This window comes from Bos taurus, chromosome 19 (genome assembly GCF_002263795.3).
Source record: "Bos taurus isolate L1 Dominette 01449 registration number 42190680 breed Hereford chromosome 19, ARS-UCD2.0, whole genome shotgun sequence".
NCBI classification, from domain to species: Eukaryota; Metazoa; Chordata; class Mammalia; order Artiodactyla; family Bovidae; genus Bos; species Bos taurus.
The window spans coordinates 63,293,452-63,300,212 of NC_037346.1; positions in this window are offsets into that span (position 1 = coordinate 63,293,452).

Consider the following 6,761-nt stretch of genomic DNA (forward strand, 5'->3'; position numbering starts at 1 on the left):
CGGGCCGGCACCGCGATCCGCGACCCTCAGACGGAGACCCCTCCCCTAGGAATGTGGCCTCTCTCGGCCGAGTCCGCCCTTCTGCAGTCCGCGCCGCGCGCGTTCTAGGACTTCCCCGGGCAGGTAACGGGGGCGCCGCCTGCGCGCTCGGGCCGGGGCGCAGGGGCGCAAAGGGCTCGGGGGAGGGTCCCGGCGCCGGGCCGGGGAGAGAGGGGGAGCGCGCCCCGCGGTCCACCTGCCGGGTCCCGGGGGTGGGGGGCGCTCTGAGTCGTCCAGGAGAGCGACCCCGCCGCCCACGCCCGCACCCCGGCTGCTGCCCGAGGGCCCCTCGCGGGGCGGCGAGACTGTCCCCCACGCCCTCCGCCCGCATTCCTTGGCGCGGGGTGGGCCAAGCACCGGCCGGCGCCCTCGCGCCGCGGGCCCCTTGCCCCGGGGAGCGTAGGTCAGTCTGCGGAGCTCTCACTCATTGCCTCTGGGCTGTGCTTTGCAGACTTTGGGGACTCAGATTGCTCCTCCCCACCCCCAAGCAGATTTTTACAAAAAGGTGTCCAAGGGAAAATCCTCCAGGACATCGAGACTTGCGAAATTGTATTCTTTGTGAATGCTGTTGAAAGGCTCTGAAATTAGAAAAACGCACAGGCATTAAACGCCCCGTTCAGTGCAAGGGGAGGGCCTGGGGCCTTGGGGTCCACCCAACTTTTCCGCTCCTCCAGACCCTAGGAGAAGCCTCTCTCGAGGAACCTGGACGCTTGCTGACATAAGCCCTGCCCCCGGGGAGTTAAAAACTCCACCAGGCAATCGTCCCGGCCAAAAGAGAAGAGTGGGGTGTAGACTCATTAAGAGATTGGCCCGGGGTCAGCAGTGAGGGAGGGAGCGAGGTAATGAGTCACTCCAGGCCGGCCTCCCCTGAGTCACCGCTTCTCTGAGCTCCGAACGAGTTGGGAAACTGGAGCCTGGAGCCAGGTTCTTAGACAATCCAAGCCCCACCGTCCCTGCTGCCGGGAGGGGCATTGACCCGGGGGGCGCGGAGGCCGCGCTGCTCTCGACCCTCTAGCCCTTGCCCGCTGGGAAATGGACCGTCTCTCTGGGCTAGAGAAGGCTCCAAAGACTCCTCTCCACAGGGTAGCCAGTCACTCTGTTTCCAGTCCCACTTCTGCACCTGGCTACCCACTCCTGTGCACTGATTTATTGCTTGCCCTGTGTTTACCCGGGACGTTTATATGTGTGGTCTGAGTTTCCTATAATTCAGCACTCAGTAAGCGGAGGACAACAACTGTGGCCGGACCAGCATCTCTTCAGTAGGTACTTTTCTTGGCCCTGTGTGGGCCTGGACCCAGAGAAGAGTGATGTTGGCGACTTGCACCCATTCATCCAATCCAAGGTGCATCAGGCCAGTCCTCCTCCAAGACTGTGACCTGAACAGAAAACCCTACAAAGTCCTCTCCCTGCCTCTACTTTGCCCCTGACAGTCTCTTCTCTATCTGACCAACCAACCCAGCGAGGTCTGTGCAAGGTTAATTGTATCACCTAACTCCTCAGCCGCAGGGAAGGTGTCTCCAACACCTTAGAATAAAATCAGAATTCTAACTAGCCTATGAGCTCCTGGGACTGCCCCCTCACCATGACAGCACACTGTCCTTCTGTGTCCCCTGCAAGCCTCCCTCCAGCTGGATCCTTGTCCCCCAGATGGGACGATCATCATCTGTTCAGCACTCAGGGCGCAGCTCAGATGGCACCTCCTGGAAGAGACTTTTCATGATTCCCTTAACCAGAGCGGAGTTAGAAATGTTCTTGTCTGTGTGTCAGTTGATTGATTGTTAGATCTGCCCAGGGCCTTGGAGAATGAGCTGCATAGGGGCACAGGCTTTGTCCGGCTTGCTCACTCAGCGCCTCCACCAGGGCCTGGAACATACAAAAACATTTCAGCAAACATTTGTTGAATGAATGACCAAACCTTAATGAGAGTGAGGGGTGGTGGTGAGAGTGCAGAAGCATGGAATGAGCAGCTGAAGGTGGGGCGCACCAGAACACTCGGATTATACACAGCTGGAGGCAGGCAGGCAGGATTGGAGTTAAAGAACACAGACTCCTTGACCACCATTAATGGGACTCCATTCTGATTCTAATCTGATGAGCGACAGCTTCAGATAACTCCCCAGTCACCCCTCTTTGCTTCCTGCATGTTTTCAGCCCCACAAAGGATGTGTCTTCTTCCTTGCAGCCCTGCAGCTCAGCCCTTGGGTCTCTCTTACTCAGCTACACCGCCTCCCCTTCCCATCCAGCCTGTGCTGTGCGAAGTCACTTCAGTCATGTCTGACTCTGTGGACTATACCTCCGAAGCTCCTCTGTCCATGGAATTCTCCAGGCAAGAATACCGGAGTAGGTTGCCATGCCCTCCTCCAGAGAACAGTTCTGACCCAGGGATCAAACCCATGTCTTTTATGTCTCCTGCATTGGCAGGTGGGTTCTTTACCATTAGCTCCACCTGGAAAGCCCTTCTTCCAGGCTTGAGGCTTTAAATACCATCTTTACCCTGAGAAAGAACTCTAAACCTGTAGTTCAAGTCCAAAGCTTTTTCCTGAGCTTCAGACTCTTAGCCGACAACTTCTTAGCATCCCTACTTAAATCTCTGATAGACTCACACTTACATGTCCAGAGGGGCATTCTTGACCTCCCCCGACAAAAGTGCTCCACCATGGTCTTCCCCAGCTCCACTATTGTAACTCCGTCCTTTAATTGTTCAGGCCACAGTCACTCCTGTCTTTCAAACTCCATCTTTAATCAGCCTTCTTTATGGTCCAGCTTTCACATCCATACATGACTACTGAAGAAACCGTGCATTTGAGTAGACAGACCTTTGTCAGTAAAGTGATGTCTCAGCTTTTTAATACACTGTCTAGATTTGCCAAACCCTTGGAGGAGGGTATGGCAACCCACTCCAATATTCTTGCCAGGAGAATCCCCATGGACCGAGGAGTCTGGCAGGCTACAGTCCATGGGGTTGCAAAGAGTCAGACATGACTGAATGACTAAAGCACAGCACAGATTTGCCATAGCTTTTCTTCCAAGGAGCAAGGGTCTTTTAATTTATTTTCACTTATAATAATCTTTATTTTAAAGTCTGTTTTGTCTGATGTGAGTACTGCTACTCCAGCTTTCTTTTGATTTCCATTCCATGGAATATTTTTTCCAGCCCCTTACTTTCAGTCTGTATGTGTGCTGGGAAAGATTGAAGGCAGGAGGAGAAGGGGATGATGACACAGGATGAGATAGCTGTATGGCATGAGTTTGAGCAAACTCCAGGAGATAGTGGAGGACAGAGAAGCCTGATGTGCTGCAGTCTGGGGGTCACAAAGAGCTGGACACAACTTAGTGACTGAACAACAACAATCTATAGTAGTCAGATTCTTAAACAGAAAGCAGAAAGGGTGATTGCCAAGGGGTAAGGGGAAAGAAGAACGGGGATTTGTTAACTGGATATACAGTAGAGTTTTCAGTTTAGTGAGACGAAAAGACTTCTGGAGATTACAGAACAAGGTAAATGTACTTAACATTACTGAACTGTACAACTGTAAAATGGTAAATTTGTTACGTAGTATTTAGCACAACTTTTAAAATTTTTGATGGTTAAGATGGTAAATTGTGCGTTTTACCACAATTTTTAAAAGAAAAACAAAAATGTAAAAAGACAAACCATGCAAAAACTACCAAAAGAAAGTAGGCTTTATGGCAAAAAAAAGCATTGCTAGAAGTGAGGAGGGACACACTATGAGAAAGGTATTCATCACCAAGAAGACGTAGCAGTTTCGCATTTGTGTGTGCCTAGCACACGTGGCCTCACCACATACGAGACAAAGGAAGGAGCATGGGCAGAGTCACGAAGAGGTGGAGACAAACCTACAAGTATCGTGCGAGATGTGCGTATCAGTAACTGTTCCGAGGAGCAGATGGAGATGGTAAGAAGCAGACTTGACCTAAAAGATGCATATTATAGATAGATAGATACAGAATCACAGATCACAGAGTTTTCCCAAGTAGGCATGGAATGTTTATGAATATGCTGGGCCATATAGCAAGTCTCAACAAATTTCAGATGCTCTAAGTCATATAGAGTACATTCTCAGACAGTGATGCAATTAAGCCAGAAAACAAGAGAAAAAGTAAGTAGAAAATATCTACATATTTGAAGTCTATATATACTCCTGAGTAACTGATGGATTTGGAAAATCACAGTGGGAACTAGAAAATATGCTGAAAGTTTTGAAACTTACATCCTGTAATCAAGATGTCATTAGGGCCATGCTAACTTGGAAAGTTTTTTAAAGCATATATTAAAAAATAAGCTTGAAATACAAATAAAGTACTTTTCATGAGAAGTTAGAAAAACAGCTAATTAAGCACAAAGAACGTGCAAATAAATGGAAATAGTCAAAAGTTAATTGAAAAGTGATAAAATGATAAACCCCTCATGGGGGACTAATTAAAGCACAAATAGCAAAAAAATGAAAACATTTGTACAGATTTTTCAATCATTAAAAAGATAATGAGAATATTATGAACAGCTTTATGACAATAAGTATGAAAATTTGATTGAAATAAACAAGTTTCTTGAAAATACAGTTTTTCCAAACTGGCACAATCAGTCCTACATCTGACTGGTCTTAAATCCTCTATTTTAAATTAAGTCTATAATTTTAAATCTTCCTACAAAGAGAACTCCAGGCCCAGACAGCTTCATCAGTGAGTTCAGTGAGTTGTGTTTAAAGAAAATATAGCACCAATCTTCTTTTCAAAGAATAGAAAAAGGAAATAGTCCCTAACCATTCTATGACGGCCACACTGCCTTGATACTAAAACCTAGCAAAGACATTACAAAAATATAACAACCTAATCTCACTCATAAACTTTAAAACTAAACAAATGATCAGCAGAATGAATCCAGCAATGTGTAAAGCTGATGTACCTCACAACCAAGGTGGAGTTTTTGATGAATGTTACTTTGGTTTGACATTCAAAAATCAGAAAAAGATGTTGAATAAAGTTCAGCACTACTTATGATTTTTCTTGATGTAAGTACTAGCAAAGTAGGAATAAAGAGGAATTTTCTGAACTTGATAAATGGCGTACACACTCTTCAACAAACACACTAAGTAGTGTACAGACGTGTAAGTATCTTACCAAGTAGTGAAATGCTAAATGCTGTTCCTTTGGCTTGACAGCAAGGATGCCTACCCTGACCACTTCCATTCACTATCACAATGGAGCACCAAGCCTGTGCAATAAATAATCCAGAAACAAAAAACAACAAAAAAACCCTGAAAGGTGTAGGTCTGAAATGGAAGAAAAGGTGTTTACAAGATAACCTGATACGTGTGTTTAAAAACCCACAAATGCACAATGAGAATTAACAAGTGAGGTTGGCAAGGTTGTTAATATTCAAATGTATTTCTACATGCTAGTATATCCTGTATAAAGCAATAGTCAGAATACAAAAAGTTTAAAAAGAGATTTACACACGTACAGCAATGTCTATAGCAGCGCTGTTTCAATGACCAAGGCATGGAAGGTGACTCAGCCGCGAAACACAGTGACATGCTGCCCTTTGCAGCAACATGGGTGGGCCTCGAGGGGACCACGCCATTCGAGGGGAGCAGGTAAAGGAGGTTAGTGTATGACAGGACTTACAGGTGGCGTCTCATGCCATTCGAGGGACGTCAGGTAAAGGAGGTTAGTGTATGACGCGACTTACAGGTGGCATCTCATGCCATGCGAGGGACGTCAGGTAAAGGAGGTTAGTGTATGACTCGACTTACAGGTGGCAACTCATGCCATGCGAGGGACGTCAGGTAAAGGAGGTTAGTGTATGACACGACTTACAGGTGGCGTCTAAGAAATAACACAAACGAACTTACTTACAAACAGAAATAGCCTCTCAGTCATAGAAAACAAACTTACGGTTACCAAAGGGGAAAGTGGGGAGGGATAAATTAGTGGTATGGGATTAACAGATACACATCTCTATATGTAAAACAGATAAACAGGTATTTACTGTATAGTACAGGGAACTGTATTTAATATCTTGTAATAACCTGTAGTGGAAAAGAGTCTGAAAAAGTGTGTGTGTGTGCATATATATACACACACATATATATATGCATGCATCACTTTGCTGTACACCTAAAACACGATCATTATAAATCATCTATAGTTCGATTTTTTTAATTTAAAGGTGATCACACAAAAAAAAGATAGCCTACACAGTGGCAAAATATTGGCTACATAAGAATATATGAGTTGAAACACATACCAGAATTCCATGCAAAACTAAGTATTCTGGGAGGGAATGAAGGAAAGCCTGAATAAATGAGAGGGCGCCATGCGTGGCAGACGGGAACCGTCTTCTAGTTGCCCTTCAGGAAGGAACTTTCCGTTCAGCTGTGCAGGTGTGGCCTGCCCGAAGCCTCCAGCTGCAGAGAGCTCCCTTCCCTGAGGTGACATAGGTCCCAGAGCTGCATACAACCAGTGAGAAGCGAGGCAGGGACATACTTAGGGCCATTTTTACCAAATACAGGACACCCCAAAATCCTGAGCAACTCCCTGCTGCCTTGACTGGAGTTCTGTGGGGCCGGCATTACTGTCTGGCCCCTTCCTAAGCCTTATCTTGCTGCCTTCGCTTCCTCCCACAAGTGTTGATCCCTCATAAACATTGTGCACCTCAACTCAGCCTCTGAAGACTAACCTGTGATAGCTGACTCAGGAGA